Source organism: Mus pahari, chromosome 18, assembly GCF_900095145.1.
Source record: "Mus pahari chromosome 18, PAHARI_EIJ_v1.1, whole genome shotgun sequence".
Classification (NCBI taxonomy): domain Eukaryota; kingdom Metazoa; phylum Chordata; class Mammalia; order Rodentia; family Muridae; genus Mus; species Mus pahari.
In genome coordinates this window covers 19,389,011-19,409,942 of record NC_034607.1, presented here as the reverse complement: position 1 = coordinate 19,409,942, position 20,932 = coordinate 19,389,011, and the positions used below count along the sequence as shown (strand labels likewise).

At 43.2% G+C, this 20,932-nt stretch overlaps 1 protein-coding gene across 2 annotated transcripts in view; it reads left to right on the top strand.

The window, feature by feature from the left end:
* Nucleotides 1–11,159: 11,159 nt before the first annotated feature.
* Satb1 (SATB homeobox 1) overlaps nucleotides 11,160–20,932 on the top strand; it is a 96,894-nt gene continuing 87,121 nt past the window's right edge. The window contains exon 1 of one of the 2 annotated variants that reach the window (XM_029531262.1): nucleotides 11,160–11,283. The gene's annotated coding sequence lies outside the window, so the exon portion shown is untranslated. Of the gene's footprint in view, nucleotides 11,284–11,798; nucleotides 11,977–20,932 lie in introns of those variants that run through there. The other variant, XM_029531261.1, reaches the window with a different exon arrangement.

Here is a 20,932-nt window from a genome sequence, read left to right as displayed (position 1 = left end):
AGAATATGTTTAGCCTTTTACCAGTAGAGAGCTGTGAAGAGTAGAGGGGAAGATGTTAGTGAAGCTAGCATATTTCAATCTACTGGCGTACCTCATCTGGAAGACCTCATATGTGTGAGCTTTCTGTCTGAGCAGAAAGGTAGAGAAATGCAGTTTTGGTCAGCAGTGGCTTCCTTCTGCAGGCACAAGGAATTCCCCAGGCAGGTGAAGGAGCTCAGGAAAACAGTGGAGAGCGAACGAGAACTGAAGAAACAGATGCGGCATCTGCCCAATATCTAGAAATGCTTATTTCTTATATTTTTATTGCTGATACATAAAATTATTTTTCAGATGATTCTAAAGCTTTTAAAAAAGTAATTCAATGGAAGAGTGTTCATATACAGCAACTCATTTGGTATCTTTCCAGAAGTTCCCCAAATTGGAATCTTAAAATACGCTTACTAGGATGAAAAAACAGCTTAAAAACAGTTCGTCAAATAAGTCTGGGTTCTTTTTTTTTTTTATTATTCAATGAATGATTTTAAAAATTAGCTTCATTGTTTTTTAATTTACCATCTGTTAACTCAATAAATATGAGTTCTTAAAGTTAACCTAATTGTCTTGGAATTTGCTGTTTTTGAAGTTGATTAAAGTTATTTAAAATAATTTTATTGTATATTCAGACTGAAACAAGCATGTCAGCACGTGGATAGATCTTGGCTAATAATTTGCAAATAAATGTGCCCATTTGTAAAATGAACCACTTATGTTTATGGCTCTTAAGACGAATCAGTGGATATGTGAATATGCAAGATGCAGTAATAGTACAGCCTTGAAAAACTACTACCATGAAGCATACAAAACACTTCCCCATGTATTGCCTCGGATCTGCCAAAGAACTACAGAAGGAACATCCACTGGAAGTGCTATCTTTAGTCTGGCTTTCTCATGGCTGGAAGGTGCTACATGCTTCTGTAAATATTCTGCCTTTGGTCAGCATAGCAAGCCAACAGTGGATGCTGGACCTAAGTGTGGGAGACAGAAAAATGGTCTTAAACCAACAGTGGATGCTGGACCTAAGTGTGTCGTGTGGGAGACAGAAAAATGGTCTTAAACCAACAGTGGATGCTGGACCTAAGTGTGTCGTGTGGGAGACAGAAAAATGGTCTTTTCTCTCAGTAGCTCCCCACGAAGAGGCAGCATGTCTACCAAGCACTCTTACCAACTGAGCCTTTTCCCTGGCCCCAAGCTTCTGCCTTTAATTCTAGACTCTACAACAAATGAATTTTGAGTATGATGCAAGTGGGGATTGAGCCACGCCCAGCCTCTCCCAGATACCTAGTTACCCTGACACCATTTGCAGAGAGCCTTTTTGTTGTTGTTGTTGTTCATAGTGTTGCTTTGGTTGGTGTGGCTAAGCCATGTGAAACTAATCAATTCTAAGAAGAAGACTATAAGATATTAATTTTATCATGAGTTTTAGAAAAATCACAGCACCTTCACTAACAAAAAGAGGCCTTAAAACTCATCGCCAGAATTGACTCTTCCCGTGAACTCACAGGAAACATACATACACACACACACACACACACACACACACACACACGTCTCAGATGTGTCTGACATCAGAAAACTACTACTGCCTTGTTCCAGCCTGTTGCGGTTTACCTGTCCATTGTCTGCTAAAGGGTCTTCCTTGAGCTCTAACCAACTGAAAAGAATCAGGCATTGAGAGATATGGGCTGGGGTGGATATTATATGTAACAGAACTGGGTCAAGCAAACATTACAAAGTACAGTAAGCAGGATATAGTGGGACATGCCTTTAATACCAGCACTTGAGATTAACCCTGGGCAGGAGGAGCCTTTAATACCAGCACTTGAGATTAACCCTGGGCAGGAGGATCTCTGCCAGTTTAGGTCTACCCTGGTGTTCACAGTGACCGCTAAACCTGTCTGGAGCATGGTTTGATCTGCCAGTTTAGGTCTACCTTGGAGTTCACAGTGATCTCTAAGCCTGTCTGGAGCATGATTAGAGCTTTGGTTGTCTTTTCCATTACCTAAACCTACCTAAACCAGATATTTTTCTAGGTGGTTTTATTTTGTTTTGTTTTGAACTTTTATGTTTATTAGACAGGGCTTTACTGTGGGCCTTAACCTTATGCCTCTGCCTAGGTCTGGGATTACATGTGAATGATCTCCTTCTTATCTATGTGAGAGAGATCTGAGTAAGACTGGGTCTTAAAGCCCATCGACTGGCATAGAACACAGATCACCTGGACCTATATTATCTTTATAGCACACTGTGGTGGTTTAAATAGAAATGGTCCCCACAGCCTCATGTTTGAAAGCTGGGTGTTAGGCACTGGCATTACTTGACAGGGATCAGGAGGTGTGGCCTTGTTGGAGGAAATGTTTCACAGTGGATGGGCTTTGGGGCTTCAAATGCTCAAGCAAGAAGTAGAATTCTCAGCCTGCCTCTGTGCCACTGTGCTCCCTGCTGTGAGGATAATGGGCTAAACTTCTGAAACTGTAAGCCAGCCCCAATGAAATGCTCTCCTTTAGTTATTTTGTCAAATACTTTCAAATGGCAAACATGTAAACATTACATTTTAGAAATAGAAAGAAAACAAAATCTTCCCATTTCCAAAATATCTAACCACTCATGGCTATTCATAAAAACTAAGATTCCAAGATACTAATGCACATGCCAGCAAGATTCTGCTGAAGGGACCCTGATATAGCGGCCTCTTGTGAGGCTATGCCAGAGCCTGGCAAACATCGAAGTGGATGCTCACAGCCAGCTATTGGATGGAACACAGGGTCCCCAATGGAGGAGCTAGAGAAAGTACCCAAGGAGCTGAAGGGGGCTGCTACCCTGTAGGTGGAACAACATTATGAACTAACCCCCTGAGCTTGTGTCTCTAGCTGCATATGTAGCAGAAGATGGCCTAATCAGCCATCACTGGGAAGAGAGGCCCCTTGGTCTTGTAAACTTTATATGACCCAGCACAAGGGAACGCCTGGGCCAAGTAGTGGGAGTAGGTGGGTAGGGGAGCAGAGGTGCGGGGAGGGTATAGGGAACTTTCGGGATAGCATTTGAAATGTAAATAAAGAAAATAATAATTTTTTAAAAAGTAAACAAACAAACAAACAAAGATTCCAAACTTGGATACTTTCTTTTCCTTTACTTCACGAGATTAATGAAATTTAATGAGTTAGTCACCTCATGAAAATATCAGTAAGAAAAAAGTGTTAGAAAACAAGTTTGAAAAGAATCCAAGAAATCTCAGTCTGCAAACATGAACCTATGACAAATTATGATATTTATTACAAAGATTTTTGCCTTGATCATGAAGTACAAAATGAAATACTTAATGTACTAATAAAAAATTTCTCACTTTCCTAAAAAAAAAAAAAAAAAAAAAAAAGAGTTGCTGTGAAGCCGGGCATGGTGGCGTATGCCTTTAATCCCAGCACACGGGAGGCAGAGGCAGGTGGATTTCTGTGTTTGATGCCAGCTGCCAGCCATGTCTACAGAGTTCCAGGACAGTCAGGGCTACGCAGAGAAACCCTGTCTCGAAACTCCCTCCTCCCCCCCCCCCAAAAAAAAAGAGTTGCTGTGGTCCTGGTGTCTCTTCACAGCAATTGAGCACCGACTAAGGCACAGACATAGAAGATGTTTATCTGCGGGATGGAGAAATGGCTCAGAGGCTAAAAGCACTGACTGCTTTTCCAGAGGTCCTGAGTTCAATTCCCAGCAACCACATGGTAGCTCACAACTATCTGTAATGGGATCTGGTGTCTTCTGCCCTGCAGGCATACATACAGGCAGACCACTGCATACATAGTACATAAATCTAAAAAACAAAAACAAAAGATGCTCCTGGCTGAACTCACTGCAGACTGTGAGCTTCCTAGGCACTTCCCAGACCTTGCCTGCCACCTTGAGATTTCTCTCTCCTGAGTTTACAGTTGCACTGTAGTATTCTGGGTCCTTCATGTAAGTATTCCTCAAAACACTTGGCAGTGAATGGAGGACTAGAGTGCTGGCTAACAAGCATCCACTTTGCCATTTCAGAAAAACCTTACCTGCATTTCTTCTGGAAACCCATCATTATTGATTTTTCTTTTTTTTTTTTTTTTTTTTTTTTTTTAGGTAGGATGGCTATACGCCCTAACTCCAGCTATTTGAACTATGACTGAGGGGTAGAAGAAGGACAGCCAGCAAATGGTCACAGTGGTGAGGGCAGGTGAGGAGCATGACACAGGAAGATGTCCCAGTTGGGTACAGCTGTTTAGCTAGACACACAGAGGAAGTGAAGGGAAGCTGTAAGAGCAGCAGCCAAACTAAGAATAACAGAAGTCAGCATATATATATATGCGTGTGTGTATATGTGTACATATGTATATATATGTACACACATATATGTATATATACATTTTTTGTAAAACAAAATTTCATGTAAAATATTGCATTCTAATCCATTATATAAGAAACTCTTGTTTTTATAATAGAGTATCTCTTCTAAAAACTTTACAGAAAATAATATCCTAGAGATACTTTTGATTTGTGATGCAAGGTCACAGCTATCAGACAGTGACCTCCAAGTACACCACTGACCAACACTGGCAGGCCCTCCCCCTGCACCTTGTACTATATTCTGTTCACTCTGCTTTTTCTGTTCTGTCCTTGAATTTCATTTCCATTAGAATAATAATGGCAAACACAGCTAGTGACAAAGGTACAGCTGTTGTCCTTGAACTCCAACAACTTCGTGTGGTCAGAGCCTTGGTTATCCAGCAGTTCCTATAGATGGCTACCAGGATCACTATCACACTATGGGAAAACTGAGGCAGAAAGCAGCCTTGCTCAAGGCTTCACAGGAAGTAACTAGTTAAACTAGGATTCTGGTCTAGGTAGTTGAACTCTTAGGCTGTTTTGTCCACATGTGCTTCTTTTGCTTAAAGTATGACTTGGTCATGTGGCCCTTCATCTTCAAACTTCATGAACCACACAAAGGGGAGAGTTCTTACTGTATATAATTTATACAATAAAGGTCAACTTTATTGACTTCTTAAAGTTGAGAAACCTGGAGAAAATTATGACCCTTGGAGCCAAGTTGTTAAGAATTCCAAGGCCCTGAGCTGGAGAGATGGCTCAATGGTTGAGTGCTTGCTGATCTTCCAGAAATCCCATGTTCATTTCCCAGTATTCACACTATGGCTCACAACTATGTACAACTCTAGTTCTAGGGTTTCTGATGGCCTATTGCTTCCCAAGACACAAATGCATATGCACACATGTACACATGTATACACACACATATGCATACACACACATACACACAAAATAAATCTTTAAAATAAACACAAAATTCACAAGAAACTGCCCAACATGCTTTGTAAAAGGCAGGGTTTCTAACATATTAGGGTTCATAAGGAAAGTGTGGAGGTGTTGTCATATATTTCTGATGTTTGAGTAGCTGATAAATATGGCCTCAAAGCAAGAGAGTCAGAAAGAATGAATAAGCAACTGGTGGGTCGTTTTCCCTGATTATTTTTGTGATTTGATAACTTCATATGTTTATATATCTTGATTACTTTTCCTTTTATCTCCTTCCCATCCCTGTCAACCCTTTAGCCCCCAACCCTATCTGTCTTTTTCCCAATTTTATGTTGGTTTCCCTTAGTTTAGCTAAGGCCATCTGTGTGAGCATTAGCTCGGATCTGGGGCCATCACTGGGTACAGAATTGAAGGTGATGGCTACCCTTTCTCTGAATCTATTAGTAGAAAACAGGCCGGCCGTGAGGAAAGAGATCCCTGAGTCCCTTCCCTCGTGCCTGATTGTTGAGGAATCAGTTTTTATTTATTCATTTACTTCTTAACAATAAAAAATTGTATTACACTTATTTATGCATGTAATATGTGTGCAGGAACGTAGGTTGGAGTCATGGCACATGTGTGGAGGTCTCCTTCTCATGTATAGGTCACAGGCATCCAACTTAGGTGGTAAGGCTTGAGGTCAAGCCCCTTTTATCTGCTAAGCCATCATGCCAGTTCCTGAATCAGTTCTTAAAATTAAAAAGAAAATCCTCAAAAGTCTAGGGCATATGACTATGGGACAGTCTGAACTAAAATATAATCTGCTGTTATATTTATAGTGAGTCTAGCCTCACTAGAAATGTACATACATAAACCACACAAGATATGTCTACAGGCCAAAATCATCTTAACAAGTGTACTTTACCATGTAGTTAAGCCAGCAATATTTACTATTTCAATTTCTCATGTAAACACGGGATTTAGTTTTTTTCTTTAGATAGATACATCCTTCCAACTACTGTTGTTTTTCCTTCGATGGATAATCTTAACTGTCAGTGCGATGGGATTTATAATTACCATGGAAACTTACCTCTCGGTGTGTCTGTAAGACTGTTTCCAGAGAGGTTTAAGGGAACAACAGTGAAGTTCCGTACTGAATATGGGCAGCAGCATCCTGTGGCTAGGGTCCTGGTCTAAATAAGAAGAGAAAGTGAGCTGAACCTAACTCTCATCTCTCTCTGCTTCCTGGCTGCATGGGACCAGAGGCTCAAGCTCCCCCAACCCCGCCTTCCCTGTTGTCACCCAAGTTGCTTCTTTGAGATGTTTTGCCACAGCAATGAGAAGAAGTAATTTACAGGCCATCATTCTTTTTTTTTTTTTTTTTTTTGGTTTTTCCGAGACAGGGTTTCTCTGTGTAGCCCTGGCTGTCCTGGAACTCACTTTGTAGACCAGGCCATCCTCGAACTCAGAAATCCGCCTGCCTCTGCCTCCCGAGTGCGGGGATTAAAGGCGTGCGCCACCATGCCCGGCTCAGGCCATCATTCTTAATGATCTTAATTTGGTCAGCTTCGTTCATTTACATGAATGCTTCACCAGGTGAAAATTTTAAAAGTTTGAAATCCTGCAAATATGTGATGATCTGACTCGAAGGAACATCTGCAAAGCCAGCCCTTTTTCACATTGTGGCTCGGTTTGGGTTTAGTCTTTACATATATTCAAAGAGGCTCCAGCCTACAGTTCCCTAAACCAGGGAGGGCTAGAACCCTCTCTGAACTCTGCTTCAGATAACCTTCCAGAATAACCTTTCTTTCTATCTAAAGGGATCTCCAAGTGTTAGTTCCTCTAAGAAACTTTTAAAAATGCCTCCAGCAGGAATGTACACCTCACCCTAGCACTTCCCATAGGCCCCAGTGCCTCAATTAGCATCGCAATAGTGTTTTCCGGCCCAACTGGAGAATGTGTTCTTTGAAAAGAACTCTTAATCAAATCCTTATCCCCAGTCTCAGGTAGAACTCCCAACTTCTACTAGCTTTTAAGTGAACATTTATTGAATGAACACAATGTGGGATATATGGCGAATGAACAAATATTTTTGCATTACAGGGGTATATAAGCCATTTGATGTTTTCAGTGTGAGGTAGGGTTGCTCAAGGTCAGTGTTCAGATTTTGATAATGATTGTGCATTTTTTAGATCTTGCCTACAGTTACATCATACCTTTGCCAGGAAAACAAGTCTTGAGAAAAAAAAAAAAAAGAAAGAAAAGAAAATGTGTAATATTAGTCAACATAAAAGATGTTGTGACTTACTTTGTTGGAGGTGGGAGTTGTGCCTCACTGGAAGAGTCCCATTATGTCTCCCTGTTAATTGGTGCCAGTCTGGCAAGGCACAAGTAAGAGAATGGAAGACTTGGGCTGCAGAGTGATGGGTCAGCTGGCAGGCTATCGGAGGACAGGAGGTACCACCAATCTACAGTTCTTAGATCTGTGCCTTCAATACCACAGCTCTCTACTCTTGGGCACTATCATGTGATGATTCCATAGAGCCACATGAGTCCTAGTGTTGAGTTCTGCCGAGACTCAATCATATATGTCACCTCACAATGCCAGCATGCCACCCTCCCTCGTGACTTTTTTTTTTTTTTTTAACCTATTACATGTAACTTTCAAGCTGTGACTTCCATTAGCTTGAATCGTGGGGTGAGTGAAGAGATAAAGACCAAAATGCACTTGTGGCTGATCACGCAATACAAGAAATCTGAATTGTGACTCAAGCCAAAAGCCCATCCTGACAAATTTCCTCTGTTCTGTTACAAGCACAAGACTATAAATAATGGTTGTGAGTTTCAAGAACAATTCCGTACACCAATTCCGTATACCTTAAGGAAAAAAAAAAGTCAAGCGCACAAAGATAGAAGGAATGATTTTGAAATTTACTCATTCTCACACTAAATATTTTAAGCACCAAACTGAACTCTACTCTGTGGTAAGCTCTGAACCCCGAATCCCTGCCATTATAAGACTATCCACTTAAGACATCTGATTAAATGATCTGTAAAGATCTGACTAGGCAAATTAGCCATAAAAATAACATCTAACCCAGATCTCCCAACTGTGTTCTCTTCCTTAGAAACAAATTTGAAAGTTACATTTGTTTATTGTGTGGGTGGGTGGGCCTGGTTCTTGCATTGAGATCAGAGGGTAACTTTGAGGTGTTGGTTCTCTCATTCCATCAAGTTGGACCTGGGAACCAAACTCATGTGGGTAGGTTTGGGGGCAAACACCTCTACCCACCACAGGCCAAGTTTCCTCAGCCCCAGGGACCAGGTATGTTCAGGGCTGTACCACAGTCAGAAAGGGGAACTTATCTTTCTCCTTGACTCAAATAAGTTATCATTTCACAGTCTCATGCTTCTTATCCACTAACTTAAGGCCAATCCTGTTTTATTCCATTCCTTGTACGTAGTGTAGAAGGCAAAAACTGTACCCTCTCTTTTCTGAAAAGATCAGTGGCTATTGATATTAACTCCTATCATCTATATTTTGATATGTTTTAGATTTACGTGTCTTTCAACTACTTACACTACATTTGGATTTGTTGGAAAAATGAAATAGGGGCTATTGAGATGTTCCAGGACTTTGGAGCATTGTGTGTTTCTAAAAGGCTGGGTTCAATTCCCAGCACCCACGTGACATCCCACAACCATCTGTAACTTCAGTCCCAGGGGATGTGATACAGATCCCTTCTGAACCCCTCTGGCACCAGGCGTGTAGATGATGAACAGACACATACGTAGGCAAAAGACCCCCACACATAAAATACGATGATTAGAAGTATCTTTAAACATAATTATACCACTTCACGCTGGATCCTATAACAAAATACCTTAGACGTGGAAATTTTTTAAAAGGAGTGTGTGTGGTGTGTATTTTATGCCACTTTAGTGTGGGTGCCTACACACTTAGAGAGCGTAGACGCTGCCTGTTATTGACTGTTAGGGATGGAAAGAAAGGAGAAGAGAAGGAAATTCAGGAGGCTGGGAGCAAAGTGAGATCTCACTCTAAATTATGGGATTTAGCTGATAATCTGAACTAGGTAAAATACGAGTATATAAAAAAAGAGGAAATGTTAATGTATTTTGGGGGTTTCTTTTATGCTCCAACTTTAGGTGTTCACAGTAATAACCAGGAAAGGCTAAGCTTGCAAAGCCTCCATTCTCACCTGCCCTGCTCAATGGGGACACTGGCACTAGTTAGACAAGTCCCTGCTTTGGCAAATCAAGGCAAGAAAATTTGAAGCCACCCAGGACTTGAAGGGAAAAAACTGAGCCAGGAAGAGAAACTCATGTTCTACTTTGTTTTGCTCTTTGTAATCACCCATAGCTTCTTGCTCTGCTTTTGAGGGGGCTCTTTGGCTCATGGGGAGGAGGAGGAGAAGGAAGAGGAAGAGGAGGAGGAGGAGGAGGAGGAGCAGCAGCAGCAGAAGGAGGAGGAGGTAGTTCCCCAAATGAAAACTAGTTCATATTTGTTTATATCCTTATGCCTTTGGTATGGTATTTTGAATTATAAAAAGAAAAGTTGAAAAAAAATGAATGGATAATTCCAGGGAATTCAAGGATGGACAAGGAGAGGGGGGCTCTCAGAAAGCAGCCTGAACTATGTCATTTTGCTTTATTTAGAATGACCTCACCAAAAAAAACCAAACCAAACCAAAAAAAACAAAACACAAACAAAAAATCCCACTGCACCGTCGACGTGTTTGCTACCAAGGCTTGTCAAATCGCTAGTCACCCACTGTGTCAGGCTTGATTCATAGGCAACCGACAGAAGAGGACCTGACAGAGCTTTTAGGAAAAACTGAATTCTCAGCCCACAGTCACTTTCCAGGAACTAGCCTGCAAACAGCTCTGCGCTGGAGGGATGGAACTCCGAGCAATCTCAATCCTGCCACCCTGACAGCCTTCGCTCCACATACAATTATTTATGGGGACTTAATGAGAGAGCAAGCCTTATGTGAAAGAACGCAAGAAAGTGCAGCTGCTAAAAACAGACCCAGGCAGTTCTACAGTCCTTATTTTTACAACTGAGCTTCTGCAATTCCTGCCACGAACCTAACAGCTCCACTCCTTGCCAAACACACAAAGAGAAAAGTAAAAACTGTTTTCGTTCTGCAACCCCCTTAACTTCGAGTAAACAGTAGTAATTTTCTATCGTCACGTTCAATGCAAATTTCCCAAAGGCGACACAACAGGAAACAAAAGACCTGTTAGTTGATAGCTTCCTTAGAGCTGGGGGTTGTGTGGGGAAGGAGTAGCAGGGGAGTGGGTTAAAGTTGATAAGAGTCCAATTTCTTCCTAGCTTGGGGGTCCCCGAGCATCCAGCTAGTTTGACCTTTGAGAGTTCTTTGGAGCTTCATCAGTTGAAAAGGTCCCTGGGCCCAGCCTCCCCTCCTACGAAATCCGCATTTCTTGACCTCTTTGCCCCTGCTTTTGGGTGGGTCAGGGTAGGAGAAAGTGACTTGGACATCCGCTTAAGCATCTCCTTCTGGTTGGGTGCGTCGACCTACAGCTGCCGACAGGAAAATGATACTGATACAAATAGCTGGGGCAGAGAAGGGGGTCTGCAAGAGACCCCCTCCTCTTCCATCCACTGTGTGTTTCTCAGTAGGGGTGCCCAGGAGAAGAGGATAGGAAGAAGGAAGAGCCCATCAATTTGAAGGGAAGGAGGTCCCCTCTAGGAAAAATCTTCTCCATCAAACATTGAAGAGAGGGGAAAACTTGGCCCGCATGCCCCTACTGGGGAGCGACACACCCCACACAAGCTGGCTTGCGGGGCGCGGGGGTTGTGCTCAGGCCTCTCACCTGACTTCCTCCTCCGCTGGCACACACACCAATGCCCCGCGCTCTGCACCCCCAAAGCCCAGGCAAACAACGACAAGAGGAAGCGGCGGGCGGCGAGGGTGCGCGGCGGGGGCGGTGCAGGTGAGGGCCGGGGCGGTGGGGCTCCGGGGCTCGCCCACACTTACCCTGGCGGCCGCGGGGTCGCTCTCCCGCAGCGACCCTGCACCCGGGCGGCGCTCAGGGATGTGGCGGCTGCGGTGGCTCGGGCTCGGCTCAGCTCGGGCTACACTGCGCGCTCTCGGAGCCACCGGCCGCCCAGGATCCTGCCGCCAGGGGGAGAAGCGGCCGCGGGCGCGGGGGAGGCAGGCCGGGCCCGGTCGCTCCCGCTGTGGGGTCCGTAAGCCCCCCACGCGGACGAGAGGCGAGTGCGCGGCGCCCCAGGCACGCACCGCCCCCGGCCAGCGTCGGGGGGCTCTCGTGGGGGCGCCCCGATCGCCCGCGCCGCGCTCTACACTGCGGGCTCCGAGCGGCTCCCGCGCCCCCTCCCGCGCCCCGCCCCGCCCCCGCCCCTTCCCTTCCCCCTCGGCCCCGCGCGCTCCCCGCTCGCTGCTCGCCGCGCTCTGCCCCCTTTAAACGCCCACTTCGGATGGGGAGAGGAGACAACTTGAAGTCAAGTTGCCATTAACTTCCGCGGCGGCCGCCAGCTCGGCGGCGGGGAGGTGGCAGCAGCTGCAGCCGCCGCCCGGGAAGTCCGCCGCCCGGCGCGCCCGCGCGGGGAGCCGACCCGGCCTCGGCCCGCACCGCTGGCCCGCGCTGTCCCGGTTCCACGCCTGAGTGAGTCCCGCTTCTTTGCTCCCTGCCAGTGCTGCTCCCGCTCTGGGTCTCTTGCCCGGCTCGCCTCCGTTTTCTGCGGATGCGGAACCGATCCAAACTTCTCAGTGGCCCCGGCTGGGGCGACTCTGCGCCCCTCGCGTGCCGGGGTCTTGCTGGCCCTTCTCTCGAGCGCGCTCAGACGTTCGGGAGGACTGGGCTGGTGAAGTGAGGGTCATGGCCGGGATGCGGACTTACTTGGCGTCTTTGCCTCTCCCGCACACCTGCCCGGCCGTCCCTCGTTAGACACTTTCGTCCAGGTCGTGGGCATGGCCCGCTTTAGAGGACGAAGGCGGCGTGGGGGAAGCCCTCGGCGGGCGAGTGGGGAAAGGGGAGCCCCTCGGTGAGCCCCGGTGCGGGGAAGGAGGCGAGGTGCCGGGTGGAGTGGGAAAGGTCGTGCGCCAGATCTGGAGTTCACTTAGCATCCTCTCCCATCTCATCTCCCCCTGTTCTTTCCCGGCCAGCCCTACTTTGCTGGTGGCGAGCGGAGGTGGAGAGGGGCCTGGGAAGTTTGTGGCAACTTCTCTATCCCGGGAGCCACTCGGGCGCTGGGCGCTCAAGTTAGAGCCCAGAGTTTGAGAGCCGAAGAACAGCGCTCGTGCAGCCCACGCCGGCGATCGCGGGTCGGTCCTGGAGGGTGATTCAGGTTTGGGCTTAGGCGGGAAGCCGAGGGAGGTTCGTGGTGTCTTAGCTGGGACTGTGGCCCCACAGGTGCAGCCCCGGGGTCAACTCCTCATTTCCCTGTGACAGTACACACCGGAGAGCGGTGGCCTTCTACAGTGTTCCTCCATTGCAGAGCTCCCAGGGTGGCTGAACTGGGGTTGGGGAGCTTGAATGCAAGGGACTGAGGGGGCAAGCGGCAGGTCTGAATGGTGACACGTGCGTGTGCTTGGCCGAGCAAAAGGCGCTAAACAGGTCCCTTCTGGGATCATCCCAGAAGACCAAGAGGACAGTAGCTTAGAGCTCAGGGTAGAGATTTTTGACCCTGGCCTCCACCAGGGCCAGGTTTTACTTAACAAGACGTCAACTACAGGCTCATCTCTCAAGATGCCCTGTTGACAACTTGGACCTCTGCACCCCTTCTGGGAGAACTTTCTCTGAGGCATAAGGGATTCCCAGGGTTGAGACATGGATTTCACTTGTCCATAGGGACAGGAAGACACCTAATTCCCTGGAGAGAACCTTTTCTGCTCCCGATTGATTGGCTGGGGTTCCATGTTTGTATCCTTGGAGACCAGAGAACCCGACTTTCCCAAGACAGAAGAGGGAATGAGTAAGAGTCTGGTCTCTTTCTGCCAGAAGTCAGGTTCTGTCCTTAAGCAGTACCTGGATTTTACAGTGTGTTGTGCCTGGTGATAGAGGCTCAGCCTTCCAAAAACTTTACTTATATTTACACCTTGTCCAGACTGGATTTTCTGAAAGAGTGAAATTTTATTTTGTAGTCAGATTCTCTAGATAGATAGGTAGGTAGGTAGGTAGGTAGGTAGGTAGGTAGGTAGGTAGGTAGGTAGGTAGACAGATAGAGTATGTAAGTCATGCCATACTTTAAATCCAAAGGAAGCAAGGGTTGCGGTGCTGGCTCTATGAACCTTTATGAATCTCCCATGTGGAACTCGTGCTATGACTTAGCAGTGGCTCTTTATTTCTATGGCATATTATATTTGTAGAACAGTAGTAAGTGCATACACTGGCTGCTCCAGTCTGCTGGCAAACATTAGCATTCAAGCTTACATTTTTGACAAATGTGCAGACAGGAATAGCATGAATAGGCATCTTAAATATTAACAACCCAAGCATCTGTTGTGAAACAAATTTAATATATTTACTCAGTCTTTCTCACATTGTTAGGAAAGGTTATAATAAGTGCTTAATTTCAACTTAACTTAGCAGAAGTAACTGGCGGCATCATTCACTACCTCCCAAGCTCTAACACAGTTAGCACGCAGAAATACTTTAATTAACTTGGTTAAGGGCATTGTAAAATAAATATACTTTAAGCAATGTGCATACTATATAACATGCAACAGTAGTGAAATAGTCATCCTGTTTGTATGCATTTTAAATGACCTCATCTTATAAATATACCAAGTATGTTTATTCTTCATCTCCATTCGACACTTATTAGTTCATTTTTTTCTAATGGAAACAATATTTTAAATGTAGAGTTGTTCAGTCATATGTAATACATAATATGTAAACAGTAGCAATAAAATACAGAGCATTGTTAAATTTGAATATGGCTACATGTAACAAGGTTATGCAAGAGAAATAAAATCACTGCTCAATTTTGTTTTCCTTTCTGAATAATGAATACAGATGATGGATGAAAAAAGAACAAATAGGGATTTCCTCCCTGAAGTAATAGCTTCTTAAAATGTATGCGAGGTAGGGGAGGGAGAACAATGATAAAGACCTAAAGAACTTCCCAAATCCACATAGCTATTTCCAGAATCAATGCATTCCTTACTTTCCCACAAGCTGAAATATGTAATAAATAATAGTTCTTTGTATGTAAAAGTATTCAAAAGGAATGCCTTTTGTTCCCTTGTAATAAATTAATATATTCTTCTTTGGTTGATAATCTACAAAAGTAGTTCCTTGTCTCTTGGCATTTTCAACAAAAGCAACAACAAAATGAATATTGGTTTATTCTTCAAAGAAGTCTGTTGCCAGCTATATGAACTTGTGACTGAGTAAGATATGATGCTGTTGAGTGAAGGCTGAGAAACACCACAGTAAACTAGCAGGGTCTGAATATCTAGGAGGGAATCTCAATGCTCTTTTTTTTTTCATGTGACAGGTTGTGGGTTGTAAATTAGGCCTAAAAGGTCAGGTGACAGGCACCTGTTCCTCATTATTGTAGAAAGCTTTTGGTTACAAACAGTGTTAAGCTAAACATAACATGGGGTATGTAACAGGGACTCTCTAAAGCACTCTAGTCGTTTTTACCTGCTCTGTAAATGTCTAAACAGGACGTACATAGATAAGCCCTGCATATAAACACACAATTTCTTCCCTACATGTTATCTTGTATGATTGCAATTAATATTATGTTAGTACTTGGAACTGATGAAGTACATAAATGAATATGGCTAGATCAATCTTCTAATTATGTCTAGACATTGTAGTTGAATGCAAAAATTTTTTTTTTCTTAAAAACAACCCTCTTTTTCCTTTGCAAATTATTGATTGGTTGTGAGAATTATGTTCATGTTTTACCTGGAAAAGCTTGCCAAGTGGCCTCTTATACTTTTTAGATGAATTCTCATTTAAAAAAATGATACCACAAAATATTTTTTTCTCAGCACCCATACATGAGGGGAAAAATCAGCTGCTACATACTGCAGTAGCTTTGCGCCATACATAAACCAGACAGAAAACTACACTGTACAGGAATGTAGGAAGGCTCTTCAGACCTGTCTGTTCTCTTGGGAGTATTCAGAGTTCTTCATATTGAAAAAAGAGAGCACAGCTTAATCCCTGTAAGTGGTTTCCTTTTACATCTTCCAGAGAGCAAACTGTGCATGTATATGGAAAAGACCACACTAGCAGAAGGTGACAGAATATTAGAGGTGCCAGTTGCTTTTAATTAGCTGAGGAGGATGATTTTGAGTAAAGTAAATAACTCAGGTTATTCAGTTCTGTTATTAAAATATGTTCTTTATCCTTTTTGCCTTTAAATAGTTTGTGCTTATTATATGAAGCGCTCCTTTTTAGTATTTGCTTTTGAAATTGATTTGGTTTTCATATTCTAAAACTCTATGATGATTTTTTTTTTTATAAATCGATTTACATTTTGACAGAATAGAGTTAAGTTAATTAATAGATCAGGCACAAAAAAATAACCCACAGTAGGGTATATTTTCTGGTAAAATGAAAGTTATGTTTCAGCACGATGAGCACCGGGCTTCAGTAATCTGCTCCTCGTGTGCAATGAGCACTTCCTACTTCCAGCTAGCAGGCACCTACTGTTTATTTACGCTGCATTAAACTGACAGCTCAGCAATCAGAGGAAAAATATTACTTACCTTCCTGAAGTAAATACCAGTTTATAGGTTAGTGCACGTATTTATATTCCTGTCACCACTAAATAACGGCTCTGTCTCTGTTTTAATATCTACCTGGGCTGTAACCCAGGGATTCACACTCTCCCTGGCTGGAAGGAAGGGGTCCACAGGAGTTTTTCTTCCCAGTCCCTGGTGGCAAAACTCTAAAGGAGAATCATTTCATAATCTCATTTCTGTCATGTGAAAACTAACAGGGAGAGACGTGGGATACTTTTTCTGTTGCACCCCCCCCCCCCCACTGCAGCACCAATCCCCTAGCTCCATTGGCCTGCCACTGAACACAGTCATCCTGAGGCCTTCCCTGGACAGATGTGTGCAAGCACAGTCAAGTATTCATTTGCTAAATTAACTTTCTACAAAGTTCCAAACAGATCAAACTATCCGATTCCTTAGATCATGTCTGTGATAAGGGCTCTTCCCTCCCCATTCTTGGATGGAATGCTTCAGTTTTTTAATGCGGTTCTGCAAACATGCCTATAAAGTAGGGCTTACTGTTTGGATGGTTGCTTCTTAGCTTTGCTCTAAACAGGCTGTCTTCCTTGCCCTTCCTTTCTTCTCTCTTTCCTTGTGGTTAATCTGTCATCCTCAAAATAAGGCTTGTTGCTACTTTTATTTTATAATACTGAATATATTTGTTTCTTCTTCAGTTCAAGGTCCCTCTCTTTCAGGGTCCCCTTGAAACCTCAAAATCCTGCTAAGCTTGAAGGCTCAAACTCATGCTTAACTTGAGAAGATGGTAACTGTTGTTGAAATTGTCTGCAGAGCTCTTGAACTTACTGCCTGTACACAGTTGTCAATCCCTAACCACATACCCCACAAACATCAGAGCAGGCTGTGGTCTTAATACAGCAAGCATATAAATCAAATCTGTTACACAAGGTTCCTTGCCTCCAGTCTCCCAAAGAAAAGTATTCCCCCTGGTAATTTATATAGCATTGCTAACTGCTGTTCTCAATGGTGAGTCTATTTAAACTTGGTGCCTTCATAAAGTGTGATCAATACATTAACACACATTATTTTGTACTTTTGATCTTATGCCAACTGTACCTTTTGCTGTTTATTTTTCTTTTTAAAGGCTTTTTTAAGATCAGATATTTCACTTTAGAGTAAATAGATACAGACTGTGTGTATATATATTCTGGGTGAGATTTAGTAGTAGAGCATTTCTCTAGCATATTGGCCTATTTTTATTCCTTCAAGTCATTCTGTATCACTTGCACAGTTGTTGCTGTCTGAAGGTTTGTAATAGTAATTCTAACCACCTCCTCCTTCAATGGACTTTCCAAGGATGCGATTGAGTCAGTCGGGGATCTAGTTCAGTTGTGAGAGATGAAAAGCAGCTAGCTAGCTGCTTTCTGCTGGAATTTATCTGGTCCAGTTAATGTGACATTTAGTGGAGAAGTAGCTTGTAATCAAACATTCAGAGTCTGCTCTCTTTCCAGGGGAGGGGAAGATCTTGGATAAAACATTTACATGTATATTATTTTACCCATCACATTTGGGAGTCCACTTGTTGTTGAACACATCTTTGAGTACCTAGGGGTTGCAGGTCCCAGTAATGAGGGGGAACCCATGCAGAGGAGGGAGCTGTCTGGCTCCACCTGCGCTTGTGACTGGGGATCTAAGCCAGCCTCCCTCTGCTACTCCCTTCACTACCCCCACCTAGGTGTGCAGGAAGTGGAGGGCGTTCTACCCAGCTGAAGGGGGTGGACTCTACTCAGAGCTATGACCTGATTTGTGGCGCACCCTCAGATCTGCAGACATGGTCCAGCTGCTTCCCAGGCAACTGGTAACCACCTCATTTGGGACGAGCCTGCCTTGCTAATGTGCCAGAGAGAACTTCGCACTGCCACCCATCAAAGACTTTTCTTCTAGGGCTAGATTCGGAAACCAGCCTCTGGTATTTGAGAGGGTAAGTGTCAGAAAAGTTACTACAGGCACTCGGTTCCATGTGGAGAATCAGGCTGCAGCCACAGTGAGTGACAGGCATATTGCTCTGGTGATGTAGTTGGGATATTGCCTTTTTTTTTTTTCTTTCTCAGTTGTGGGTGATTTGGGACTAGGTACCTAGGACATTTTTTCAGTGCTCATTCAGCATTCATTGTTGGGTGTTGAGATGTGCTAGTAGTCTCCAGGAGGGAAATTCTTAGACCTTCTTACCTTTAGGTATTTAAAGAAAAGACAGCGTGTCATCTGTGTGGTTGGGAAATCTTCAGATGCAGTTTTCCTGGAAGCCAGAGCTGATGGCTACAGATTCCTCTGTAATCTTACTCAGTATTTGCTGATGTGCTGTTAAAAGGGTGTAAATGACAGTGTCGTCTTTTAATGTTTTTAGTATATTAAAGACTTTAAGGTAAAAGAAATTTTATGTTCTAAATATTTCATTGCAATAATTTTATAAGTAAAATAACACTCATTGTATGCAGATATCTTTTGAATTGAAGCTATCCTTGAGTAGATTGTAGCCATAATTAGCTGTCTGATGTTGAATGCAATTGGGTTTTCCTGTTCCAGTGAACCAGACAATGAGAATCATTGGAGATCAACAACAATTAATTCTATGCGATTCTTGATATTTAGCAAGCCGTTCCTTTGCCAAGAAAATATTGTACTAGTGAATGAAGCACAAAATACAAATGCTTACAGCTTTACATTTTCAAAGATTATGTAGAATCCACAAAATAATCAAAGGGAAACAACAGATGCCTTGCTTAATGGTAGACCAGTTCTCTAGTCTGGGGGAGGCAGGAACCCCATTTTAATAACCATGCTTCCAAAAACTCTTAGAGGTGACTTACTCTTCTGATGGTTTAAGAGGACTAAGAAACAATTTAGAACATTATCTTAAAAGTTTAAAAATGACAGCCTTAGTGTGTATGGAGTCATTGTATTTTAATCATACTGTATGCTTATTAGTGTTATTAGAGCAGTAGACGGTTAATTACAGCCCTTTTCTGAGACGTGTTAACTGTATATTAACAACCATGTTAAGAAAGAATGATGTATGCTTTTGGGTACAAGCTGCTGCTTGCTAGATTCTTGAAAAATACCTTTTCAAATGTATGGAGTCACATTTTTGGTGAAGAATCATCAAGGGTTTTCACTAAGGTACTTTAATTTTAAAACTTCTACAAGTCATGGAATGCCTTTGTCTTCCCTTTTTTTCCATTAGCTTTGGTTCTATGGAGTTTGCTCCTGGCATTCGATGCCGCCATTGCTCTGCAGCAGTGGCTTTCCCATCCTGTATTCTGAGATGGCCACATTTTCTTGTTTCTGACTTTGGCCAACGTGGACCATGAGAAGCATATTGAGTTGATTTAGCCTGATAAATATTTCTTTTTGTGAAATCATTGTAGTCAATGTTCTTTAGCCAAATTGTATTATTCTCGATTCCATATAATCCAATACTTGAAATATACTTGAACAGTCAACCACAGCGATGATTTTATTGCCTAAATCTCAAACCTAGGTTTCAGCTATGGCTTCTGTCACAGCAAAACAATAAGTGAGTGGAACCACAGGGTTTTAATACCTAAACATTTCCCATGGATTGGTTAACTGAATTCCCTTGATGGAGTTGTAGATCTTGTAACCTCATAATATAGCATTTAAAAACACAGGCACATTTCTATTTTGGGAAGCCTGTAGGGACTGCTCTTATGTATTATCATACAAGGAATTAAAATTTTTAAAAAAAAGAATTAAGTATAAGCTACATTTCTGCACCAGATAAAATAGGAGAGACTAAATGGACAGGTCACATTCTCTGCCTGGCATATAGTAAGCACTAATTTAAGAAAAGCAAAATTAATAATTGGGTAATATTGAATATAGCTTGTGCTGATTAAGATTTATTGAAAAAAAAGAGGCTTTTCTTTGAAGCTTTTCATATTTATTTATTTATTTATTTATTTATTTATTTATTTAATTTTTGCTGATACATGAGCATCTAATCCTCCCGTGAACCAGCCGGGTAGATTATTTAATGTTTTCCTTCTTTAAGTGTGTCCTCCGTCCTTTGCTATGCTTCGGACAACAGTGCTAGAGCTTCTGTCTTAGCCACACCAGCCTCCCTTCAGGATCATGTCAAGGCTCTGTTTAGCTTCATGGTGCTTTGATGTTGGGCTGTGGTAACCAACTTCAGCAGAATCAACCCAAAGGACTGCCCTGCGTTTGTGGTTGGGCACATAGGGTCCGGGTGGTATTCCAGAGCCCAGCCAGCATCGGGCGCTGGTAGGTGGTGCAAGTCTCCTTGCTCTCTGTCCCCTTTCCAAATGCAGTGGTGTTTTCTCAGGACAACATTATGTAGACTTCAGCCAAGACGAGTGCATAAAGACAGAACAAGTCCCGGTAGTTATGCCTCATGTACCAATAGGAGAGGATCGGGGTGCTTGTATGAGAGGCGTTCCCTTGACTCCTTTAAAACTCACAGGCCGGAGTCAACAATGGGCCTCCTTGGCTGGGTGGCAACTTTTGCAAAGGTTACAGGCATTCTTTGAAAGTTATCTAAAAAGAGACTTCTTTTAACATTTTTATTATCTTTTTAAAGCATGCGTGGGACTATTTGCAAGACATTCCTATTTAGTTACACACCCAAAAAAATACGCTTTAAGTGGTGCACTGCTGTGTGACCTATGGCGTTATCACACACATTCTGTCTCTTTAAAAACACAGTCTCCTCTATCTGCCCTATTAATTGTTGATATGTTGCCATCCACGAGACAAAAATTAGAGCTGTAATTAAATAATCATGTGATGCTCCTTAGTGCCAGTGAGAGCAAACTCATTTTTCCAGGCCCTGATGGTCACTGATGATTGTATTACCACTGGCTTGCTTGATTTTTTTTTTTTTT